The sequence below is a fragment of the Callorhinus ursinus genome, unplaced genomic scaffold (genome assembly GCF_003265705.2).
Source record: "Callorhinus ursinus isolate GAN/ISIS: 27379988/994484 unplaced genomic scaffold, GSC_fseal_2.0 scaffold25, whole genome shotgun sequence".
Classification (NCBI taxonomy): Eukaryota; Metazoa; Chordata; class Mammalia; order Carnivora; family Otariidae; genus Callorhinus; species Callorhinus ursinus.
In genome coordinates, this window is record NW_027397087.1 from 27,490,150 (window position 1) to 27,515,329 (window position 25,180).

A 25,180-nucleotide genomic window follows, 5' to 3' on the forward strand; every position below is an offset into this window, starting at 1 on the left:
CCCAAGAATACACTCCAGTCATTCATTCATTTAAGCCCATCGCTGCAGGCCGTATCCACAGTTAGAGGCCTGATTTTCTTCCTGATTCTGAAATCACACTGGGAAAAAGTGAAAAACAACGCCTCAGTAGAAACTCTGATCACTCCAGTTGTTTCATTGTTTTGTGCCTTATGACCATATAATGTCCACCATCATCTTGTATTCAAAGCTTTGAAATTGTTATTTCAAAGAAACTATCCCAATGATAATGTTTACTGAATGCTCACTATATACTGGGTCTTATTTAATCCCTAAACAACCCTCTAAAGGAGGTAAGGATGTAGAAACTATGGCTCATAGAAGAGAAACAACTTGTCCAGAGGCTCACAGCCATGAAAAGCAAGGTTGGGAGTCAAACCCATATCCATCTAGCTCATTCTGCTATGTGCTTATAACCACTTCCCTAGAGTGCCTCCCTCAGAGCTATTTTTCCTGAATCCATGACCTCTCTGGGTGGTTAGATAAAAGAAAAAGAGAGCTTTATTCCAAGGCCTTGGGTTGAAACTATACAACTATTGTTTATACCAGCGCCTAAGAGCTTAACACATGCAATTGTCATAAGCAGGAAATCACTAGTTTTGCACAGTAGTGCTGTATCATCTGTAAACAGAATCCTTATCCTCCCCAGAAGTGTATTCCCTCTCTTTATTTATACCCTACCTTTTTTCCAAAACAGGATTTGAGGGGATTTATGTAACAAAGACCCAGGGAACTGACAGATTAGAGCCTGATGGTAAAAATGGAAAAGACATGCAATTGACTGAGTAAGGAACCGTGAATGAGGTCCCAAATTGACGTGTACCAACACCCATAACCCTAGAATGGGATGGACAAGATGTGAAGGCAGTGAAAGAGACTGCAGTGGGAAGGCTTGGGGGTGGACCCTCACAGTCCACTAGCCTTGGAAAACCAGAAGAACCAGTCTGAATGTCCAGTGGTATGGGAATGGCCATGTCTCCTTCACAGAAAAAAATACAGTCATGGAAAATCATCATCAAGAAGACTGTAGCAACACAGAAACATATTTCTGTTGGAGTGTTCGATGAAGTTAACAATATGCAAGACTATATATCCCTTAACATCACAGTTGGATAAAGGTGTGGTTTCCTAAAGCCCAGAACTAGTTGGGAATATAAAACATTGACACAATTTCTTTTTTGTGGGCATTGAAGTTTTTATCAATTTATGCCCTGGTTCATTGAAAGTTAGTTTGAGCAAGCCTACAAATATATGCGTGACATGAGGATAAAATGAAAAAGGAGTGCGTGAAGTAACTGACACAGAAAGAAAATAAGGGTACGGATGATATGATAAAATCGGAAACGAAGTTATAATGGAAACTATGTAGTGAAATTTTTTCTTTGTAGCTGCCACAGCACTAGAGCATGAGCCCAGGATCTGGTGTCACCAGAGCGGACTTTGAACTCTAGTGCTGCACTTTCCTTTTTCTGTGTCCTGGAACAAGTCATTGCACCTCCAATATGACTTGTTCTTATCTATTAGATGGGAAAGATGAACATTGTTTCCTGAAGACAGAATGGGAACTTGCTCATGAACGTACTTTGTAAGTCATAAACTGCCTCAATCTTTTACTTGCTGTTCCCTGCAAGCTTCCCTGTTTCCTGTTCTTTTCATGTCTCCCCCCGCCGCCGCTGCAAGATTCCTAATCATTTTTCTGGAACTCTGTTCAAACATCACGTCGTCCTGAAAGCCCTCTAGGACTGCCGAGGTTTGGTCATGGGCCCCTTTTCTGTGATCTTCCTTCAGAGCGAAGGGAAGGCATGGCAGTGAATTTTGGAGCCTCTGAAACTTGGGTTCACAATCCCATTCTGCCACTTTCCACATGTGTGACCTTGAACAAGTGAGTAAAACCCTCTGAATCCAATTTTATGTATTAATCTTATCTTACTTCCATTTTGGGAGGATTAGAGATAGGACATAGAAGGCACAAAGGACATAATAGGGCTCAGTAGATTTTGGTTATTATTACTGAAATAACTTCCTTAGATTAAATTTCCCATGTAAAACTTTCAAAATTTCTTAGTTTGCTAAAACATATTAAGTCCATGTTTACATTTGAAAGCTTTCGAAGACATCTAATGAAAAACATATGTAACAACTTAAAACAATTCTTGGTCCACACTGAAATAATTGCAGAATATTTAATATTATTCCCGCTAAATGTTTATCAAGCTAACAAATGAAAATCAAGGTTAATTTTATCAATTTCCTTTTTTTTTTTCCTGAGGAGTGTCTAGATTCTTCTTATTGTTTGATTCTCTCTACAGATAACTGTCTAGACTTGTGGTTGGTTACCTTTTAAGACTCTTCAGCTCATTGGGCTTTCTCTCCTTTCATGTTAGAGATTAGTCTCCTGTATGTACACATTAGATACTCAATGTGCGCAGTACTTCTAGTCATTTTTACAATTATCGTAGTTGTTTACTCTTCATAACAATCATGTCAATCTAATATTCATTTTACAGATGAGGACATGGAGAGTCAGTTGTTTCCTTCGAGATACTAACACTGGACTGAGTCATTACTCAACCCCTGGTCTTGACTCCGTAACTTCTGTTCTTTTCCCAAAACAATGTTTTCCGTTGCTTGTGACCAGGGTTTTATAAAATAAGCTGGAAAATTTCTTAGTGAAAGCAGCTTGCATACAAACTGTCATGAGGAAGTGAGAAGTAACTCAAGAGTTTTAAGCAAATTTGCTTGTATCTCCTTCGGGCTATTCTCCTCTGCTTTTGCCCACCTTGAAGTGCTGTTGTTCCCAGAGTTTCTTCTGCAGTCCCCCTTCTGCTTTATCCCCAGGGATTCAATTTAATCTCTTTGTGCGTGCCTCTCGGGGCTGCCACGCTCAGCGTCCCCCACCCGCAATCAGCCTGCCCTCCCCACTCCTCCCCAGAGCTCAGAAGCAAACCTGATCATGTCACTCCCTGATTTCCAGCCTTCCGTGTTGCCTCACTGCCTTTAAGATAAAGCCCAAAGTGCTCTGCCTGGAGTACAAGAGTCCTCACCCTCTGGCCTCTCCCAAGCACAATCTCCAGCCTTGTCTCCAGCTATTCCCACCACGCCTGTGACTTCAGTCCCTGTACGTGCTGTTCCCTGAAAGCGCATATTCGCTCACCTCAGATCTTTGTTCATGCTGTTCTACCTGACGAGCCCAGCTACCATCTGCCTTCAGAAGCCCTCTTCATTCCTTCACCTCCTCCTGAAAGCCTTCCCTGACCTCCCCAGGTTGGGCCATGCCTTCCGCTCTGATAGCGCTTCTCCTGTGGTATTCAGGATGTTTGCTTGCCTGTCTGTTTCTCCCGCAGAGAGTCTCCTTCTCTTTGAAGGAGACGATTTCACCCCCATACCACAGGCACCGCACAGGACTGGCACGTGGCTGGTCAGAGTTTGCTGAAATTCGGCACAGTCTCGCACTGCTACTTGGTGTTTTTCTGTATGCTCATGTCGTCTTTTCAAATAGAGGTTTAAGTTCATTTGAGGTGAAGAATCACTTTTTATATCTATTCTCTTCCCCTTTTGAGAGTTCACCCTAATTGTTCATATTTTTGCCTCAAAAGGAACCAGGTGAGAAACTAGTATTAACTTTTCTTTTCCACTCTAAGGAAGTTAGTACATTAATTCCTATGATGCTTGTCTTAAAAGAACTGTTATTGCTTAACTCAAGTTATGTACACTGTCGTTAATGTTATTTGAATCTCCTTAGGTCAAATAGTCTTTTAAAAATTCAACCATGTAGGTGCATTTACATTATGCAAGTGATTTATTATGGTAACTGATTAAATCAAGTAGTTGATGTGACTTATTAAATTGATGAACACAGCAGTTAACATGTAGCCACTTACACCTTTCTCACGGGCTGTCTAGAAAACAAACTTCCCGTCTTGATCCCCAACCCACTCCTTCATTCTAGGTGATCACTGATTTATTAGTCTTTTCTCTATGAGCAGTAACCAAATTTTTAAGTATTCCATTCTCTTCCCATCACTAACTACAAGATTGACCAAAATCAACATCCTTGTTGAACATTTACTTTTCTTTTACGGTCCACAAGATCTAGACCCCATTTGCACGTTCTTCGATTTTTCCTTTTTAGGTCTTTTTAAAAAAAAATTATGTGACATTTGATGAATGCAAAAAAGCCCTCAAAACATAATACAGCGAACACTTGTTTATTCACCAACCAGCTTAAGAAATAAGCTATTTTCAAAACAGTTGAAACCCCCTATAATCCTTCTCAATCCCCCTTTTGTCTCTTTGCTGTCCCAGAACTAAGTATTATCCAAATGTGGGGCTTATTGTTGTCTTTCTCCAAATATTACTTTTATGCCATATGTATATATCCCTACAAATTGTTTATTTTGTTTTTTGAACTTTATAAAAATGGTAAGACTACAAATATTCCTCTGAAGTTTTTCTTTATTCTACATTCTGTTTTTAAGATTCATTTACATATCTGTGTACAGCTGTAGCTCATTCATTTCACTGCCAGAGAGAATTCCACTGTACGAATGTACTTTATTTCTCTTGCCCATGAACGTTGGGATTGTCTCCAGTGTTTCCAGTGCTGGTATGATCATCTGTATACATGTCTTCCCAGCCACCTGTACACAGATTTTCTTGAGTACATCTCCAGGAATAGAATAGCTGGTAATAGGGTATTTGCATGTTCAGTTTTAATGCAAGTCGCTTTTCTCATCAGCAGTCGGTCATATTTTCTGCTGTTCCACATCCTCAACTACATTTGTATTATCAGCTCTTAAAAGATTGCTAATATGGTGAGTGTTGTGGGCTAAACTGTGTCCTCCCCAAAATTCATATATGAAGTCCCAACCCTCAGTACCTAAGAATGTGACCGCATTTGGAGTTAGGGTCTTTAAAGAGGTAGTTATGGTTCAATGAGGTCATTAAGGTGGGCCCTAATCTGATAGGACTGGTGTCCTTATAAGAAGAGATTAGGACACAGGCAGGCACAGGGGAGGACCGTGAAAAGACATGGGGAGAAGACAGTCATCTGCAAGCCCAGGAGAAGGGCCCTCAGAAAAAAATCAACGCTGCCCACACCTGGATGTTGGACTTCTAGTCTCCAGAGCCATGCAGAGATAAAGCTCTGTCACTACAATGTACACCTGAAACTGATATTACACTGTACGTTAACTGAAATTTAAATAAAAACAAAAAATAAGAAGTCTCTGTTGTTTGAGCCAGCTAGTCCGTGGTGCTTTGTTATGGCAGCCCTAGCAAACCAATGCAACGAAGTTAAAAATCATAGTTTTTTTTTTAAAGATTTTATTTATTTATTTGACAGAGAGAGACACAGCGAGAGAGGGAACACAAGCAGGGGGAGTGGGAGAGGGAGAAGCAGGCTCCCCGCCCGATGCGGGGCTTGATCCCAGGACTCCGGGATCATGACCTGAGCCGAAGGCAGACGCTTAACGACTGAGCCACCCAGGCGCCCCAAAAATCATAGTTTTAATTTGCATTTCTCTCGTTTACAATTGAGGTTGAGCAATCTTCCATATGTTAATTAGCCATTCGGATTTCCTCTATAAAATTCTTTTTTTTAAGATTTTATTTATTTGAGAGAGAGGGAGCAAGCACAAGCAGAATGGGGGCAGCACAGAAGGAAAGGGAGAAGCAGACTCTGCATTGAGCAGGGAGCCCAATGCGGGGCTCAATCCCAGGACCCCAAGATCATGATCTGAGCTGAAAGCAGACACTTAACCAAGTCACCCAGGCACCCCTATAAAATTCTTTTAAAAAAGTCTTTCACTTTGTATATTTTTATAGTGCTGTTTCCTTCTCTTATACATATATACACACATTGGACACTTCTTTTTTGGTCATTTTTAAGTGCTGTAAATACCTCCCTGTGACTTGCTTTTCATACTTTTATGATGTCTTTTGAGAAGTAGGGAGTTTTAAAACTTTAACGTAATGAGATGTATCAATTTTTTCCTTCATAATTTTGCTTAAGAGATAATTCCCTGCCCTTAGGTCATAAAAATATTTTTCTCTATTTTCTTCTGATGTTTTAAAAGTTTTGCTTATTCATATTTAGGCTGTTAATCCACCAATGGGCAGAATTTTCAGCCAGTGTTCCCTAAAGGTGAGTAGGGCTTTCTTAGGAGGTGATGTGCTCCCCATCTTTGGGGGTATTCAAATAGTCTGGACAATCATGAGGTAGAGATCTTATAAGGAGGATTCCAGGATCATGTTGATTTATAAACCATATTGACTGGTCATGGATCTGAGTACAACAGGCATTTTTGCCTAAAGATAATTAACATTTTAAATATAGTCTCAGAGTACTTGGTTATCCTATCTTGGCTACACTTCACCTACTGACTCTTATTTGAAAGCACAGCCTACTCTACCAAGTCGTTTAAGGTTATGGACAACTTAGCAAATGCTATGAATGCACAGACTTTGGTAACTGTAAAGAATTAGATGTAAACAGCCTATGGTTTCCTCCCTTGCAATATGACTCTGCTCTATTTTCCTGGTGGACACCCAGGACTGAATGTGGCTCATTTTGATTTTTCGCATTAGTCACAGACTGGGTCCATCTCCATCACCCTCTGGCTATGTGAGCCTGGGCAAGTTTCTTAATTTATGTAAGCCTCAGTTTTGTCATCTATAAAAGGGGGTTAAAAGTTGTAACTACATCCTAGGGTTATGCTGATTAGTAATCCATGTAAAAGCCATTATGAGACAGTATCTGGCATCTACTCAGTAAACCTTATCTATTTTATGGTAGTAGTAATAGTAGTAGTAGTAGTAGTAGTAGTAGTAGTAGTAGTAGTAAAGGTAACAGTTGTATTTTGTTACTATACTCTTTGTTCTTATATCAGGTTAAATTTTTCAGGCACAAATGAGAACTTAGAAAGGAACTAAAGGAGGAAAAACAACTCATTTTGGTAGGTACCAATTCTGACCCAAGCCCTTTGCAAAAAATTCCTTATCTGACCTTTCGTCAATCTTGCAAGGTTCCAGTGACCTAGCTTTTAAAGATAAATCCTGACTGAGAGAGTTTAAATAATTCCTCCTAAAATTATTTGGTCTGTAACCACAGAGCTAGACTCTAAATGCTGTTATCTGATACAAAAGCCTAAAATCTGTTTGTGATGTTAACACTGTCTTCAGAAATCACTTGAGGCCCAAACAAATTGGTGGACCTGCCCCCAAAGCCCAGGCTGCCAACCTTAGTAGCTTTGAGAAGTCAGTACAGAGCCTCCTCAGAGTTTCTTCAGGACCTTGCACAGTGTTTTGACAGACCTACAAGGGAGTCCAGAGCTGGGACAAGCACACTGGCCTGCATCTCAGAGTGCTTGGGGCTCCAGGCCTATCTCTACTGTTTATAAGCTGGCCCCTGGGTAAGCCACTTAACCTCCCCAGATCTTGTTTTCTCCACATGAAACAGGACACTCAGTGATACCAGGGAATCTTCAAATTCCTTGGCAGGGCTTCATTCTCAGAATCTAAAAATTCTACAAAGCAGCTACATAAGGTCCTACAAGGAAGACCCTCCCGGGCCCCAGCCAAATCCGGAGAGTGACTTCACAGTTCCCCAGCTACTCTGTTAGCTTTTCTTTCAGCCTCACTAAGCTAGAAATGGACCTCTCAGCTCCTAAATCATATCCATGGGTTCCTGTAAGGGAGAATCCTTCCTTGCCTCTTCCTCATTCTGGTGGTTGGAGTTCCTAATCTTGCACTGCAGGACTCGATGTCTGCCTCGTCATCTTGTGGTGTTCCCCTGTCCTGTGTCCGTGTCTCCCTGTCTTTCCTCCTCATATAAGGACACCAGTCCTATTGGATAAAGGGCACACCCTACTCCAGTAAGACCTCATCTGAACTCATTAAAACTACAAAGATTTTATTTTCAAATATAGTCACCTTCTGAGGCATCAGAGGTTAGGTCTTCAACACAGCTTTGGGGGGAGGGCCACAACTGAATCCACAATGGTGGCTAACTTTGTCTGATCCATCGTCAGCAATGCCCCCCCCCCAACCCAACGTAATATAGGGAAGAGGGGGCAATTTCAGAACCTAAACCAGGAAAAAAGTTAGGAATCCTCATAAAAATTGAGTCACCCATCCCCAGCTCAGGAATCAGAGGTCACTTCTCCACCTTTGCTTCTTGAGTGGAGCGATTTACAATTGTTTCCTCTCCTAGGGAAATATTAAAGTTAGCCAGCTCAGCTAGGGCTTTGCCACTTTCCTGAGGCTGCTCCAGATTGGCGGACAGCCAGCAGTGGCTGCTGAAGAGATAAAATCCCCTCATCATGAATAGGGAAACTGCTGAATAAAGCCTTTAATGTCAAGAGAGGAAATAGGTTGTAAAACTATTTTTCCTCCTCCATAATGAGAAGGGCATGTGTGGCCACACAGGGGTCTGTAGACCCATATCAGTACTGAGAGGAGCCCTGAGGGTCCACAGTCAGCGCACGGTGAGGGGCCCCATGAGGAGAATGGCCTGCCTTGGAGAGGCCTGCTAAGGCCTGAGCAGGGACCCACCCACCTCCCCATCAACTGTGTCTCACACCCGGGATGCCCAAATGGTGGGGTAAGAGTCATAGGAAATGACAAACACAGAACACTTCTTGTTGACTTCCTCAAGGGAGAGCTCCAAGACAGATTTGATTCAACTTAGAAAGGAAATGTGAGCTATCTAGAGACATAAGTATTGTGGAGAAACCTGTAACAATTACAATTAGAACTCATGTTATTTAACTTATATTATCTCTGTAAGACATACTATGCACATAAACTCTCTGTCAAGCCAAAAATGTGAACTTTTAGTGCCTGCCACAGATTGGGTTCCCAGGGAAGTAGACCCTGAGCTAGCGATGCACATGAAGGAAGGTTATTGGAAGGTCCTTGTGGGAGATTCACCAGTGGGGGTGAAGAGAGGAAAGCAGAGTTGAGTAGGGGGAGCAGAGCTGTTGTGTGGTCCCAACACAGGCCTCAGCATGGGTCACGCAGAGCTCTGGAACCAGAAGAGCCCTGAAGGGTTGTCCCAAACTGGGGGTAAGGGGGCAGGCAATTATAGCCCCCCATCAACCAATCATTGGATGAAAACTCCCCCAGGGGGAAAGGGCCATGACCTTGATCATGGTGGGTCCCTTTAGCTAAGGAGGTCTCTGGAGAGGAATTTATCTGTGACTTGTGGGCTGCGAAGGGAATGAGTGCCTAGGAACTGAAGGCAGGGGGGTGGGGGTCAGGATAGCACTCCACAGCCTCCACTGTGACAGTGTTCTCACTCCAGAGTGACACGGGATGATGCTCCAAGCAGGGTCTGGCCACTCAGCACCAGCCGGCATCCTCTGCTCCATTAGCAGAAACATCTAATCCCAAAGATTCCCCTGTTTGACATAAGGCACCGATCCCTCATTTAATCACAAAGGCACTCATGCCCCGCCCCCAACAGGAGACAAGTGAGCATCACACTGTGGGGCTGTTAGGGTGCATCCAGGTAACAACCAGTGCCCTTCTAGTGACAGGTTCTTGGGTACCCGTGGGCAACAGCACAGTGGTTAAATAAACTGAGGCCCGTCCACAGGGTAGATCATTAAAATGGAAGTTGTAGAAGACTGTAAGAGAATAAAACACCATGCACTGTATGATCCCATTTCCGGGAAAAGACAAGACATATGGAAAGAGTCTAGAATAATGGCCATGAAAACCGAGTAATGGGATTATAGATTATTCTAATCTTTCTTCTTTTACTTAAATATATTTTCTGGATCAATCCAATACGTTACTTTTATAATAGGGAAAAAATTAGTTTTTCTCTAAAGATTATAGAGGATTTTTTTTTCATAAGATACACCTTGTAAGAAGTAGGCCTGGGGCGCCTGGGTGGCTCAGTTGGTTAAGCGACTGCCTTCAGCTCAGGTCATGATCCTAGAGTCCTGGGATCGAGTCCCACATCGGGCTTCCTGCTCAACAGGGAGTCTGCTTCTCCCTCTGACCCTCTTCCCTCTCGTGCTCTCTCTCATTCTCTCTCTCTCAAATAAATAAATAAAATCTTAAAAAAAAAAAAAAAAAAAGAAGTAGGCCTGTGGTTACCTTAACCAGGTATTGATTTGCTTAACCCCCAGGGCCAGAAATCAGAAGAGGGACTTTAAATAGAGTTTGTAGGTTAACAATGGCCACTTCAGAGCCTGGGAGATTTAAGAAAGAATAAGTTTGGACAAAAGGAGGTTTGAAATACCTCCCCAAAGTAAAAGCAATATCACAAAGTAATGGCCATGCAGGATACCTGCTAAGCTTACGGTTTTGCTTGGTGCTTTCACAGGACAACCACTGAAAATACAGTCAGCGGACAAATGAGCACACCAGATGAACTCTGAGTGCTGCGAGGCAAAATGCACCCCACACTACTTATGCACATGTCAGTCTATATCATTGAAATCTATCAACCCAGGGCAAGTTAAGGAAACACAGCCTTGTAGAAAGCCATTAACATCTTCCTCTGGGAAAAGCCCTTAAGCCTGTCACAGGCACGCACAGGAGGTGCCCCATTGCACCTACACGCTAGCTGGTGACTTCGGCTCAAATGAGCATTTGTCAGGATTCTGACCCGTTCCCAAGAAAGAAAATCAGTGACTTTGGGAAAGCACCTACAAGGAGGAATGGTTTACTCTTAAGTGACATACATAGTTTTGTCTTCGGTGTTTGTTTCTTAAATTGTTTCTTAAATTTTAATGCTGGTCAGTGTCCAAAATTAAGATGCAATCAATGGTTGCTCCAACCTGAGTTGTGTGTATGGAAAAGCACAAACTGGCTTACAGTTCATGCAAATCAATCTAAATCTTCATACCCTTTTTTTGTATTGGGTAACGTATATAGAGCTTCAGAAAACACTAACTACATCTCAGTTACCATTTTGTCTTCTCAAGCTGTGAGGTATTTTTTCTATCAGCAGTTAACAGAGTGAAACTTGGGCTTCAAGTGTGTCTCAAATCCCTGTCGGTAACAACTGTTTGTTAGGCAGATTGTGCCCCAAATCTCCTCATTTCCAGGCTTCAGAGATTCCTCCTCATGGAGTGCTCTCTGCTGTGCTCACGATGAGCTGTAATTAGCACCATGCTTCTCAAACTACCCTCTCTGGAACTGTGAAGTCATGTACGTTTTTCCAAAGTTTTAGGAGAAAACTTTTTGCATTTAATAGGACATACAAAACATAAAATGTAGATGGTTTTTTGAGAGGAAGTATGAAGCTCCAAGAAATTTCAACTCCCACCAGATCTCCAAATTTTTAGTGGTACAAGCTAGCAATCCTTTAGTATTTCTGAAGTCTCCATAGGAAGTCCAAGAAGCCCTGACCAAGAATAAGAATCTAGGAGCAGATGGTCACCGGCATTTGGGGGGAACAGAGCATAAGGTAAAGGGTAGTCCTGGGGGAACTACCTCCCGCAGACAAATGTTATTTATGTTATCATCTTCCTTGGTATTAGACAGATTTCAACAATTTAGTTCATAACCTGCCACTAGGTCCTGTAATGCCAGAGAGGAGTCTCGGTTTCTGCTCTCAAAGAGCTCAGTTTAGGAACTAATAAATCAAGGCAGGAAGGCATGTGACAAGTCCAAAAAGAGTCCATTTTTTTTCTGGGGAAAACAAACAGTACAGGACATAGTGGTATTCGATCTGAGCTTTTAGTGATCAAAGAATTCACCGGGTTCAACTGTGTGGCAGGCAGAGATGGAACGTGATTCTCATGGCTCTTACTACCGTCAGCAATGTGCACTCACTGAGACAACTTCAGTGCTCGGCCACCGACAGGAATCCTCACGGAGACGAAATCACCTGTCCCCACCATCGCAACAAGTGGGTCGCCTTTCCACCTCTGCTTCTCGCGTAGGGGATTCTTCAAATCTGTTTCTTTCCCTGGGGAAATGTGAAGGCTCACCAATAGCGCCAAGGCCCTGCTTCATCCCTGATTTGCAAAGAAAAACAGTTGTTGCTTAAGGAAATTATAAGGGCTCTGAAAAAAATTTTTCTTCCCCATAACAAACCTTATGAATGACAAAACTTGGTTCAGCTCAGAGAAATTTTTTCTTAAAGTGCTAGATGGTCTCCGCAATCAGTGTTTCCCTTAAAAACAATTTCTTAAAAACAATTGGCCATGTCCCTGTGCCTTGTATTCTTAAAAGTTCCATGTGCTATTAAGGGGCTCTTTAAAAGAGCAATGGGCAAGGGAATAGGCTTCCCAGAGGGCTGTGGTCAAAGTTAGTCCACCAAGAAGGGAAAACCAAGATTATAAAAATTTGTTCTTTGCAGGAGGAGTAGGGAAGCTATCTTCCCCATGTTTTGCAAAACTTCCATGTGACTTCTAAGTTCTAGAACTAACATTTTGAAATTACCCTGAACTTAATTTTCTGGCTTACCCCACCCTTAAAAAGATAACAGATAAACAGCAAAACTTTAATTCATGAAGATTATAACAGAAGTACTACATTTTATACTCTTTCCCAAACATTTCCAATTTTATAATTATATCCCTCTCATTACACCAAAGAGAAGTTTAATAACCATGTGTTCTTGAGCAAATAATATAACCACAGTACCTCACTTTCAACATTGGTAATAACTGGGGTAAGAATACTTAGTGCCAGGTTGTTTGAGGGCTAAAGGCATAAAAACATATAAATTATTTAGAATCCTATTGCCTGAGACATGGAAAGGGTAAGTAAGTAAATAGGAGCTAGTGTTAGGTGAAGGAGAAATATTGACATAGTAATGTATGTGATGGGGTAAGAGGTTTCTTTTCAATGATAACTCGGGTGCTTTAGCAAAGTGGAAAGCCTTTCTTTCATTATAGAAGTGCAATCAGACATTTGTCTTAAGTCATAAAGAATCCCCTTTTCCACTATGTGTGATTAGATGACAGAGACCTAACAAGACTTTAAAGATAAACTGTCCATGTTGAAGAAAAGATGGATTCTGGATCTACTGGGGTAGCTGGGATTTCCATTTCTACTCATATTTGGCATCCCTGAGGCCAAGCATCTTGGAAAGGAGAAAGCATCATGGCTGCATGGGGAGGCTATGTACCGAGCCCATAATTACTGAGAACAGCGGCGAAGTAAGTTCACTGTAGCCAGGCCAGCCCAGGCCGAATGAAGCCACTGGGGCAGTTGCCTGAACTTGACATTGCTGGGCCTAAACAGAGGCATCTTTAGAGCAAACCAATGGACTAAAGAACAAACCTACCCACATTCCCCTGACCCTTTTCTTGGAATTAAGACTTGGGGTCCTGGTACAGTTTATAACCAGGGAAGGAAGCTCCAGTAATTCCAGTAAGAACATTTCTTGCTGCCTTTTACAAGTGAGGGCTCCAAATGACACTTTCACACTCCAACTAGTATGTTGTCTATTACATATAGAACTAAATATTATTCCATTTTTGTTGTCTTTGAAAGAGTTTCATACAAAAAAAGCCTTGTCAGATCATATGTCATCAAAAGTACACTTTATTATAATGCCCTAGGATCACTTTGAAGTATATAACACTGTGATACAGCAAATGCCTCAAGAAGGCTTGTGTGCATTTATGTTTGGTGCTAGGCATATAGTGACACCATTTCTTGCCTGAGTGGAAATGCGCAATTTCAAAGAAACCTCCACATGACCGAACCCATCTATCCCATATTTAGCCACAAAAACAATCTTGCCCTCCCCATTAAGAGAGAGCCAAATGCTATATCATGAGGCCCTTGTTCTCCAGTGTCTTTAGGTTGTGTTCATTCATTTTTTTACATAAAATTCCTCCTAGAATGGGACCCGTGGACAAGAGCAGACTTGTTAATGAGTTAAAGCACACTTATGGGATAGATCATTAAAATCAATGTTGTAGAAGAGTGTGAGCTCAGAAAAATTTAAAAAGTTTGTAACACAGAATTGTACTAAGTTATCCTACTTCTAGAAAAAAAAAATGTGCACATGGGCAAACGCTGTGAGAAAATCTACTAAAATACCAGCAAGTTGACTCTGGATGGTTGGATTACAGATGATTCTGGTCGTTCTCTATTTGCTTATCTGTATTTTCTGGATTTGCCAAAATGAAGATGTATTACCTCTACAGTTAAACCCCTTCCCCCTCAAGAAATAGATAATTCTGCCAGGAGACAGAACTAAAGCAACTTTAAGTAGACAACAAACTTGAGTAATCAATAGATGAAGACATCAGATGACACTTTTAAGTGGAGTTAGTATATTTAAAATTGCCACTTCGGAGACTGGGTACTTGGGAAAGGACAAATCAGGGTAAAAGAAAAAGGCTTTCGAAACCCAGGAGGGTAGGAGTTGCCTGAAAGCTCAAGAAAAAATGAAAAGACTGTAGTCTGTTAACAATGTAGCTGTCCCTGGCTCCCTCACATGTCAAATGCTGGGCCCCTTGCCAGGCAGAAAGAGACCCACACTACTTAACTGGTCTAATATATACAAGAAAGTAATACATTTGTGTAAAAGGGGAGAAACCAAGAACCATGAGCCGGTGGGCGGACTACATCAGGACCAACCCAGGGCTGCAAATGGGAACTAGCTGCAGGAGGAGCTCAGCTGCAAGAATCTGTGTGGGACTGAGCACTGGACAGATGCACCTCTGCCCACTCCCAAGGAAGAAAAGCAGTGTCCCTGGGGATGTGCACACTAGCAGGAATAAATTTGAGAGCTAATTTACAATGAATGACATGTTTTGATTTTGGTTATTTTACTTCTTAACCTTTAAAAGTAGTCAGTGTTGGGGAGCTCGGGTGGATCAGTCAGGTGTCTGCCTTTGGCTCAGGTCAGGATCCCAGGGTCCTGGGATCAAGCCCCACGTTGGACTCCTTGCTCAGTGGGGAGGAGTCTGCTCCTCCCTCTCCCTCTGCCCCCCACCCCACCCTCGGTGCTCCTGCTCTCTCTCAAATAAATAAAATCTTTAAAAAAAAAAAAGTAAAGTAATCAGTGTAATTATTAACATGCAGTCAATGGTTATCCCAGAGGGTTCATTAGGAACAACCACAAACTGGTTAATATTGATCCAAATGAAGTAAAACTAGGGAAAGCTCTTTACTACCTCCAAATTTCAAATCTGTTTTCATGTCAGAGGGAAAGAAAAGGAAGGAAACTTTCCTAGTTCTTAGTCTCTAGTTTTATTACTTCTTGTCTCTCTCTCTCCCTTTCTCAAACATTCTGGACCCCTCACTTCTTAAAAAGTGCTATAAATTTTCCAGTTCACTCGAAAGGGTGTCAAATGGGACTTTTCAGTCTTATCTCACTTCCATCAGTCTTTATGGCAACTAGAAGACCTGAGGAAGAAGACCAGATGGTAGAGAGGAGGCTGAGAATGGACAAGTCCATGTACTAGAGAAATAGCACGGTTGAGAGTAAAGCGCAAGATTCTGGCCCCACCAATGTAGGAGTGTCTTAGACAAGTCACTGAACCGCATGTAATCCTTTCAGTAACTTGCTATGAGCAAGAACTTTTTGGTATCATTAGGCAAGGAGAGAAGCCCAAAGGATAAAACCCTTAGAACAACGTGGGGAACAGAATTACTGCTATATTAGTGTAGTTAAATGCACTTACGGGAGGGGTACTCAGCACCCAGACAATCAAGACCATACCTTGTCTGTTTCCAAAGAACCATGCCTCAGCCAGTGCTGCTTCTAAACCAAAGAGCCAAGTCTTCCAAATTCTGAGAAATCAAGCATAGTAGCCATCAATTAATTTCCAGATTGACATCCTCAGTTGCTTCTTCGTATGACGCATTTTAATAATCACACTCTTATTTAAAAATTCCCAGTTTAGGGACTAGCAGTGCAAATGGAGAGAAGCTGCTACCCATGGCTTAATTTAATCTGAGCCAGATACCGTATATGAAAATGTAATCTTCCCTGCGAAGTATTTTATGACAATATTCCAAAATAGGGAGTTGGCAAAGTGTTTCTGGAAAAGAGCCAATTGTAGATATTTGGAGCTTTGCTGGCTACATATGTTTCTGTGCCTGCTGCTGCTGCGTCTTTTTGCAACTCTACAGCCAACTCTGTAATGATGTAAAAAATCATTTTTTAAAAGATTTTATTTATTTGACAGAGAGAGAGCACAAGTAGCTGGAGAGGAGGCAGAGAGAGAGGGAGAAGCAGGCTTCCCGCTGAGCAGGGAGCCCAACGCAGGGCTCAATCCCAGGACCCTGGGATCATGACCTGAGCCAAAGGCAGACACCTAACTGACTGAGCCACCCAGGTGCCCCTGTAAAAAATCGTCTTTTTAGCTCAGGTGGCAAGGCCAAAAATTTTAAAGGTAAGCTAAGAATAGTTTCTTTTTTAAAGAAATGTTTTTAAAACAGTAACAACAAAGAGTAAGTGGCAGACACTTTGGCCTACAAAGCTTAAAAGATTAACTGAAATATTTACTACAGAAAAAGTTTGCTGACCCCTATTCTAGAGAATCACAAGGTCAGAGTATTATTCTAAAAAATGTAGCCCTCCATTCCCATTTTTCCTAGTCCATAGAGCCAATTTGTTTTTTCAGAACAACCACAACAACACATAACCATCTCAGAGGATGCAGAAAAGGCCTTTGACATTTGACAAGACCAATTCCTGATTGAAAATTTTCAGCAAACTAGTTAAGAGAGCTTCTGTAATCTGATAAAAGACATCTAAACAATCTATACATCATACCATATTGAATTATTAAAGACTGGATGCATTCCTTCCAAGTTTAAAAAGAAGAAAAACATGTTCCCTCTCACCATTTATATACAGTACTGCACTGGAGTTTCCAACCAGTCCAGTAAGGCAAGAGAAAGAAAAAACATCCATCGTGGAAAGGGAATGAAACTCTATTCACAGGTGACAAGGTTGCATATACGGAAAATCTGATGCAGTCTTCAAAAAAACTATTATAATAAGTGAGTTTAGCACATTTGCAAGATACATGATCAATATGCAAAAGGCAATTGTATTTGTAAATATCAGCAACAGACAATCAGAAATGGAAATTTTAAGGAATACTATTTATATCAGCATTAAAAAATATGAACTGACAAAAGATGTGTAAAACCTGTAACCAAAACTACAAAATGTTGCTGAAATTAAAGAAAATCTAACTAACTAGAGGGCTATTCCATGTTTTATAATTCAGAAGACTATTAAAATGGCAATTCTCCTAAAATTGAGGTATAGATTCAACATAATCTTAATAAAAATCCCAGCAAGCATTTTTTTGACAAGTTTATTCTAAAATTGACAAGTTTATTCTAAAATTCACATGGAAATGCAAAGAATAGCCAAACAACTTTGAAAAAAGAAGTCAGAAAACAAATAAATACTATGTGATTTCAAGACTTCTTATAAAGCTACAGTAAATCAAAGCCAGGTGGTATTGACATAAAAATCAACAATCAGTGGAAGACAATAGAAAGTCTAGAAATAGAACCACACATAAGGGAAAAATGATCTTTGACAAAGTTTCAAAGCAGTGTAGAAACAAGAGTCTTCTCAATAAATGGTGTTGCAACAGCTAGATATCCTACGCAAAACTGAAATTTTTGAGCCATACTTTGAAGTACCATATACAAATTTTTGTGCCATATACAAACACTACCTCAAAATGGATCATAGGCCTGTATATAAAATGTAAAACTATAAAACTTCTAGATGAAAACAGAAGAAAACTTCATGACCCTGAATTAGATGACAACTTTTTTAGACATTACACCAGAACACAATCTATAAAAGAACTGATAAAATGTACTTTATCAAAATTAAACAATTCTGTTCTTTAAAAAGACACTGTTAATGAAAAGACAAGTCTCTTACCTGCGAGAGCATATTTGCCTATTATGTATCTAATAAAGGGGCTTATATCTAAAATATAAAAACTCTTAAAACTCAATAATAAAAGATGGAGAGCAGGAGAACAGACTGTACAGATACTTCACCAAAGAAAATATATGAATGGTAAATAAGTACAAGATGCTCAACGCCACTAATCTTAGGGAGTTGCAAATTTAAAGCCCAAGCCCAATACCTATTACAATGGATAAAATTTAAAAGACTGTCAAGTGTTGGTGACGATAGAATGCTCATACACTGGTAGTGGGAATGTAAAATGGTACCACCACTCTGGAGAACAGTCTGATAGTTTCTTTGGCGGTTAAATATAAACCCAGCATATGATGAGCCAGCCACTCAACACCAAAATAGCCTCAACCCAGTTTTTAAAATACACACACACACACACACACACACACACACACACACACACAAATAGTGAATCTAATATAAACTATGGAATTTAGTTAATAATAATATATCAGGGTAGTTTAGAAAAATAAGGATCTTTCCCCTAAAATTCCTTCTGTGGGGGTGAGGATTCCAATACCCCTTACAGTACAGATAGTGGTTCTGTTAATCCTTCCATCAGCCTCTGCATCTGTGTGACTTACTTGTGCCTTGAGGCATTTGTAGGGCAGCATTCTCCTGAAGTAGCCAGACCACCTGATGTGGGAAGAGTGAAGACTCCAGGCATTTGCCCCTGAGAACTGGAAGTTCTGTGAGTGCAGAGAAGACAGGGTGTTTGCTCACTGAGGGACAACTTTGTTCTGGCAAGTCAGGCCCAGGGTGAAAGTTGGAGGTTGAGTCTCTGGTCCACCAGAGTCCTGGATCTTCAGGAGTAGCCCACCAGCTCTCTTTCTGCCCTGATGATTCTGGCTCTTCACCTCAGCAGGCTCTTGTTTCCCACGTTTATCAAGAATGGGTTTTCCCAGGATGCTCTGCCCCTCCTCCTCTCCCTGACGCTCCCTCTTTCTCCTCTTACACAAAACCTGATTCATTTCTGCCACAACAGGACTTCATCCAAGTTCAGCTTTGATCTCACTTCCCTAGAGAATTCAAACTAGGAACTTTGGAACCAATCTTCAAGGTCAAATCCTTCACTTTACAAATGAGGTAACAGACTCCATGAGGTAAGGTGACTTCCTTAGAGCCACATAGCTAATAATTTGTTTTACCTCCACCTTCACACTGTAGACAGTTGGATAACCTAATGCCTACCATGACCATATGGCCAAGAATTTTCTGTCCCAATTTCAAATGTTCGGATCAACCAGTCATTAGGCCACATTAAAAATTTCACTATCGAAAAAACATTGCAACTACTACTACAAACATGTTAAGAAGGGATCTTTTGGAAGCAATACATTTATACCCATCACTGAATCCCACTTTTCAATCTAAAGCACTGGATTTCACCTTTTTAGGATAATAGACCCCTCTTTAGAAAACCAATGAAAGCTATGGACCCTTTCCACACAAAAATGTTTATGTAAAAATGTAAAGTTTTGCTCCAGCGATTTCAATATGCAACACATGACCATGAAAACCCTTGATCAGATAGTATAAGTGTTAGCATGACTGCTATGTGGCCAGGGAATACTTTCAAATGGCTCTTAAATCATAACAAAAATTCATGAATATTTATATAGTACAACAGATTACAGAGCACATTTAATCCTCACAACAACCCTGTGAGGTAGGTATTAATATCCCAATTTTACCCATGAGGAAACCACAACCCAAAGAAATCTGGAGACTTGCCCAAGTTCACATGGATAATAATGGCAGTGCCAGGACTAGAACACAGGCTTCTTGTTCCTTGTTCAAAACATCTTCACACCCAATATTTTCAGTTTTGACACTGGGATCCTTGCTAGCTACCCAGGGGAAACTCAAAGCAGTTCTTCTAAAAATTAAATAAGTGTGAGGGGACCGTGAGAGATACAGATAGGAACCCATCATGGATCATTCCCAGGCAAGCATACCAGAAAATAGGTCATTAGAATTGCAGGCCTTTGGGTACACAAACTGACCACCAATTAAAGGAAAACAAAGCGAAGCAAAACAAAACCAGATGCCAGAAGTGGTAAGACACACAGGTTTTGGGGGGGTTTGTTCTGTTTTGTTTTTTTCACTGTAGTTGTAAATTGGCCTTTTCCCAAAGAACAGCTGAAAGTCAGTTGGGAGAAGAGCCAACATCAGCTGAGAAAAGGCAGTACACACACCAAGAGGGAAATATGAGAGCCAGAAAACAAACTTCCAAACTTTATAAAAGGTTAAGATGCTGTGAAATCTGTTAACTGGCCATAGACAAACATCCCTCTAGGGGAAAGCAGAGTGAGAACCCCTAATCAATCTATAAGCCAGAGATTTCAGAATCTCCACAAAGTGTCTGGCCATATTCTTGATGACGCAGAACTCCTTCCTAGGCCATCTGCTCACAGAAGCAAAGACGGGGAAGCTATTGACTTCATGCCCTTGTTGCTGAGGCTGTAAAGCTGAGCTAGATCAGTGGAAATTAAACGCTGTCCAAGGACTGTGGCAATTTTGTGAAAGTATCTAATGGCCCTTGGCAAATGAGAAAAATATGATGCTGTTGTTTAGTAAAGGTATCTATCCAACTTAAAGCCCTGACTGCCATTACAAGACCTCGGTACACCAAACACTCTTCAAAACATTTGGCCAAATGACAGTAATAAGAGCTAATGTTCTTCACCCGGCCTTGTGTCTACGGGTTAGGGTATCCATCCAGCCAGTGCCTTAATTCCAGGTTCTTTAGGGCTGTGGCCAGGCAACCTTTAAGTCCCTCCTCCAATTAGCTTCAGCAGAAGCAAATGCTTTCAAAATAAACCACATAAGAAAGGTCTCCCAGGTCCAGTTAGGACCTACCAATCTGGTTACCCCCAAACTCTGGACACTTACAACTACTCTTTAATGCCTGTTTTACAAATCAAACCTAGATTCATAACAAACATGACTCCCTCAGAAGGCCTATATTCTGGGAACTCTCTGTACCCTGCACCTGTAAGAAGTTTGTAAATACCTGCACAAAAGTACCTCCCCCAAAGAGGTTCTCTCATCAAGAGGTGAAAACCTAGGAGTTTTTTGTTCCCCAAGCCTCAGCAGAGACCCTTAACCAACACTTAAATGCTAGTAGAATATTCCCTGATAAGAGCATTATTTGTTCTCTGGTCCTGGGGCTGGTCCTTGAGCTTCCTGCACTTCAGAGACCCATAAACTGGATACCAAAATGTTTTTCTTGTTTTGCGGCTGTTGTCGTTATTTGGGGATAAGGATGTTTCTTCTTTCTTCTTTGTTTTGTATTTTCCAAACCTCTCACAACTTCCTTGTTCTCCCTTTTGCGCATAACATGATGACCAAGAGAGAACTCAAGGTGAGTTGCAGCCGGACAACCCACAGCAACACAAAGGCACTTCAGGGAGAGGAGAGGTGATAACATTACCCCTGCCACTGTGCCTGAGTGTGGCATGGGGGACACAGGAAGCATCCTAGCCCTGCTTCACTTCAGACCCCTGTCCAGTATCTGTACCACCACCCAAAGAGAAGCCATAATGATGTGGGGTATGCATCCTTAGCCTACATGTGTCAGCTGGTCCTCCACCCTCAGCTTTGTGGCAATTACAAAGGTAACTTCAGAATCCATTCTGAGGGTCTCTATTTTCTTAGCCCCCTCCTTACCGACACACAGACAAAGCAGGCCTTGGAAATCCATGGCCTACAGTCAGCCATGACATTAGCTCCCCACTACATATGAGCTCTCCTGGAGCAAGGAATGAGTCTTGTTTTATCCTCAGTAGCTAGCTAGGGCTTGGCATGTAGGAGACACTCAAATGTTTGTAGGAAGGAAGAGAGGGAAGAAAGAAGGAACACACAGAGAGAGGGAAGGAGATGTAATCATTCCGGTTTTGTCTCTGGTTTCCTTATAAGTTTCTGCCATGGCTTTCTCCTCCTTCTAAGCTTTTGCCCTTTCCTCAATGTTAACTTATCTTGTATATAGTTTCTGCCCAAGTAGAAAGCTAAGAAGAAGAGTTATCACCTGACTACCCACAAAGGCAAGATCCACAGATCCAGTAAATAGAAGTAATTAATGTCTACAGCCATACCACCCTGAACGCGCCCGATCTTGTCTGATCTCAGAAGCTAAGCAGGGTTGGGCCTGGTTAGTACTTGGATGGGAGAAATAATTAATTCCCTTTTCCCTCTTACCTTATCCCAAAGGACAAGCAATTTCTACTCCTATGATTTCTAACCTATTCTCTAACTTCTTGAAAGTCACCCCAAAAGCTCTTCCAGTTACCATCAACCTGGGAACTGACACTCTCAAGGGTGTGTATCCTCACCCTACATGGGAACAACTGGCCTTTTGTCTTTCAGCACTCTGCTCCAAAGAGGCAGCTCCACAACCTTTTTTCAGAGATTGCAAAAGCCCCAAGCAGCACCCACAGACTGGGCAAAAGTCTTTGCTCCACACCACTGCCAGTTCAAGCCCCTGCCCCATTTTCTGATCATAATCCAGCCTCCCACAAGACTGATACCTCTGCACGCTCCCTCTTGCCAGCGCTAACTTGGGTTACAGAGGCTTTTGGCCTCATCAGATAATCTCACAATTGGAGGAAGGGACAAAACTTAGGGTACTCAGGAATTCAACCCCAGGTTCCTATCAGAATCCAGCACTCTTTACCATCTATTTAGTCTAGCAGCACGGAGGGCAGGTTTTCAGTGCAGAACAAATAGCTCATCCAAATTTTAGGCACTTTGGTGATGCTAACACGGAGGGGAGAGCTAAGAGATGAACGAAGCAAATCACCAAAGAGGACTTTTCCATTTTAGAATATGGATCTATAACTGACATTATCCACCTAGTATCCTTCCTTAATTAGGAAGAGCATCTAAGCAGGCTGTGGAGATGCCATTTACAGTGACTACCCGCCTAACAATGAAGACTTGTATCATCCTCCACCAAAGACTCCTCCTATACTCTGATACCACTGCCAGACCTTGAATACTGAAGGGTATTCAGCCTCAAGATTGGATCCCAAATTCTTAACAGCCCTTAAAATTAAATGTGGACTGCTTTTTAGTTATTTCTGCAGTATTGTTTCTATTTTCCAGGCCCCTTATAGACAGGATGCTAATTCAGGAGAAAAGAAGAAATAATTTTCATCCTAATTCCACATGTGTCTCTTAGGTCGGGAGTGACTATCCAGTGATGTCCCACCTTCTTCCTCTGGGCCCCCAACAACTGTGTTAAGTCTTCTCTAATTACTACCACGGATGTGAACATGCATTTACAGGCTTAACCTATTTTAAAATAGAGTTTAAGAGTGCCCCCACCACAGAACCATAAAAGCAGCCTTTCTTACCATCCCAGTTGGTATCTATTTCATTCCCGAGGTTCTGACTTCAGGAAAATATCCACCCGATCCCACAATACCCAGCAACTCTGGTGAGCCCACATCCAGATTCAGCCTAATCTCATCTCATGTTTCCAACTTAGGACCACCACAAAGGTTTGCCTCATTAACAGATAAACTCTGGAGCCATGTGCAGCTCGAACACCCTGCTTAACCTTATAAACCAGAATGTCTGCATTAGGGAGGGAACTCAGGGCAATAATCTTTTGTTTAATCCCTTGAACTTAACAACACACCTGTTAAGTTACTTCTCTAATGACATCAAAATGATTTAAAGGTAATTTTGGGAATTTTCCCGAAATTGTGGGGACGGGGATACACAGTTTTATTACAGAGTTGAATGAGAGGATTTTGATGGGGAACAGAAAGGAACAGAAGGAAAATAGGTATGTCCCGGATGGTAGTAACCCCTATGCTTGTCTGGTGGTGACAGGAATCTGTGAGCTGGGTGCACAGGCTGAGTCGGTGAATCAGTTGCAGGCTTTACTGAAACGATGACTAGGGTCTCACAGAGAGCAAACAACAGGAAACACGTCTGCTCCCCTCTTGCAGAGAAGCTGGCCACAAATCCTCAGCCTGAGCTGAAGAGAAGTTATCTGCCCAGTTCAATCTGCCCAGTTGGCCGCTTGAACTCAGTATTTATGGGTCTAACTATAAATTTCACCCAGTTTAATATCCACTCTATACCCCCCTCCCTTCCCATGACAGAGTTTGAAATTTCCCCACGGTCCCTCCAAAGGCCACTACATAGGTCAGTTGCATTATTTAGGAAGGTTTGTGCAGCTCTGACCTAGTCACCCAGAGACAGAATTTTTTTTCCTAAGGCCACTGTCACCACAAGAATATATGGCTCTGCTACAGTTCAAAGCCTCGGCAACAGTTCAGGTTTGGGGGGGTGCAAAGCCGCTAACCCTCCCCTTGGGCCTGCGGGAGTGGTAACACGCCTGTGGGCGTCGAGCCCAACGGCAGGAAGCCGAGTGGGGAGTGGCCAACGCCTTCCAACGGCAGCCTGGGGGGCGTGGCCTTGGGCACCGGGGTCTCCCGGGAGACTGGGCAGGGGCAAGCCGGCGATGACAGGGTTTCCAGGGCTTCCCGGCAGGGGCCCGGCCAATGGCAGGGCTGGTGGTGAGCGGCCACGCCCCTTGGCAGCCCCGCCCGCGGGCGTTGGTGCGTCCGGGTTCTGCACGCCGAGCCCACCTCCCCGCCTCGCACTGGCTCTGCGGCAAAGGTTGGGCGTGTCCCCGGGAAGCTCGCTGGTGGCAGCCCTGGGCTCTCAGACCTCCGTGGCAGCTTGCTCCCCATCTCCCCGCACCGCCACACGGGCCGGCCCCACGTACGCCCTGTGGGTGCCCGGAGGTTAGCTCCACACTGGCTCCAAGGAGGCCCGCTGCTACAGCCCTCTCCTCCCTCACTGGCCATTCCAGCCCCCTTGCCTTCGTCTGAATTGGTTGGACGCTCGGACTTTTCTGGATCCTGAGGGCGGGCAGGCAGCCATTTCCTACCTCTCATTCCGCCCTGGAAATGGAGTGATCGCTCCCTTTCCGTCTCCACTCGGTTCAAAGGCCCTCCTACCCTGCTTCCTGTTTCCAGCCACCCCCTTCACCTCCTCTGAGGATATAGAGGCCATCCTGCCATCTACCCTGTCCTGAAGCATCGGAGGCATCTGTTCTCACATGTTTCTGCCCCCTCTAGGTCTTTCTGGTACTTTCTATGCTGTTCTTTTATCACCCTCTCCCGGGTCTCCATCACGTAACCACATATCATTTACTTTGCTCTTTCTCAAGGTCCAGAGGGCTTATGCTCAGAGATAGCAATATTCACCACTTTATTATAATCTTTTGTGGTTGGTTTATTAAACTCC

At 42.4% G+C, this 25,180-nt stretch overlaps 1 long non-coding RNA gene across 3 annotated transcripts; it reads right to left on the reverse strand.

Moving 5' to 3' along the window:
* LOC141370006 (uncharacterized) lies at positions 1-24,273 on the reverse strand. Of its 3 annotated transcripts, none has more exons than XR_012373653.1 (4): positions 18,496-21,980; positions 15,668-15,738; positions 11,812-11,996; positions 1-87 (listed from the first exon to the last, which is right to left on the reverse strand). It is a non-coding gene; the product is annotated as an uncharacterized lncRNA (long non-coding RNA). The 3 variants fall into 3 exon arrangements; XR_012373652.1 differs by lacking the exon at positions 1-87 and adding an exon at positions 23,269-24,273 and having other exon boundaries at positions 10,193-11,996; positions 18,496-18,600; XR_012373651.1 differs by lacking the exon at positions 1-87 and having other exon boundaries at positions 10,193-11,996.
* Between the last annotated feature and the right edge of the window lie 907 nt (positions 24,274-25,180).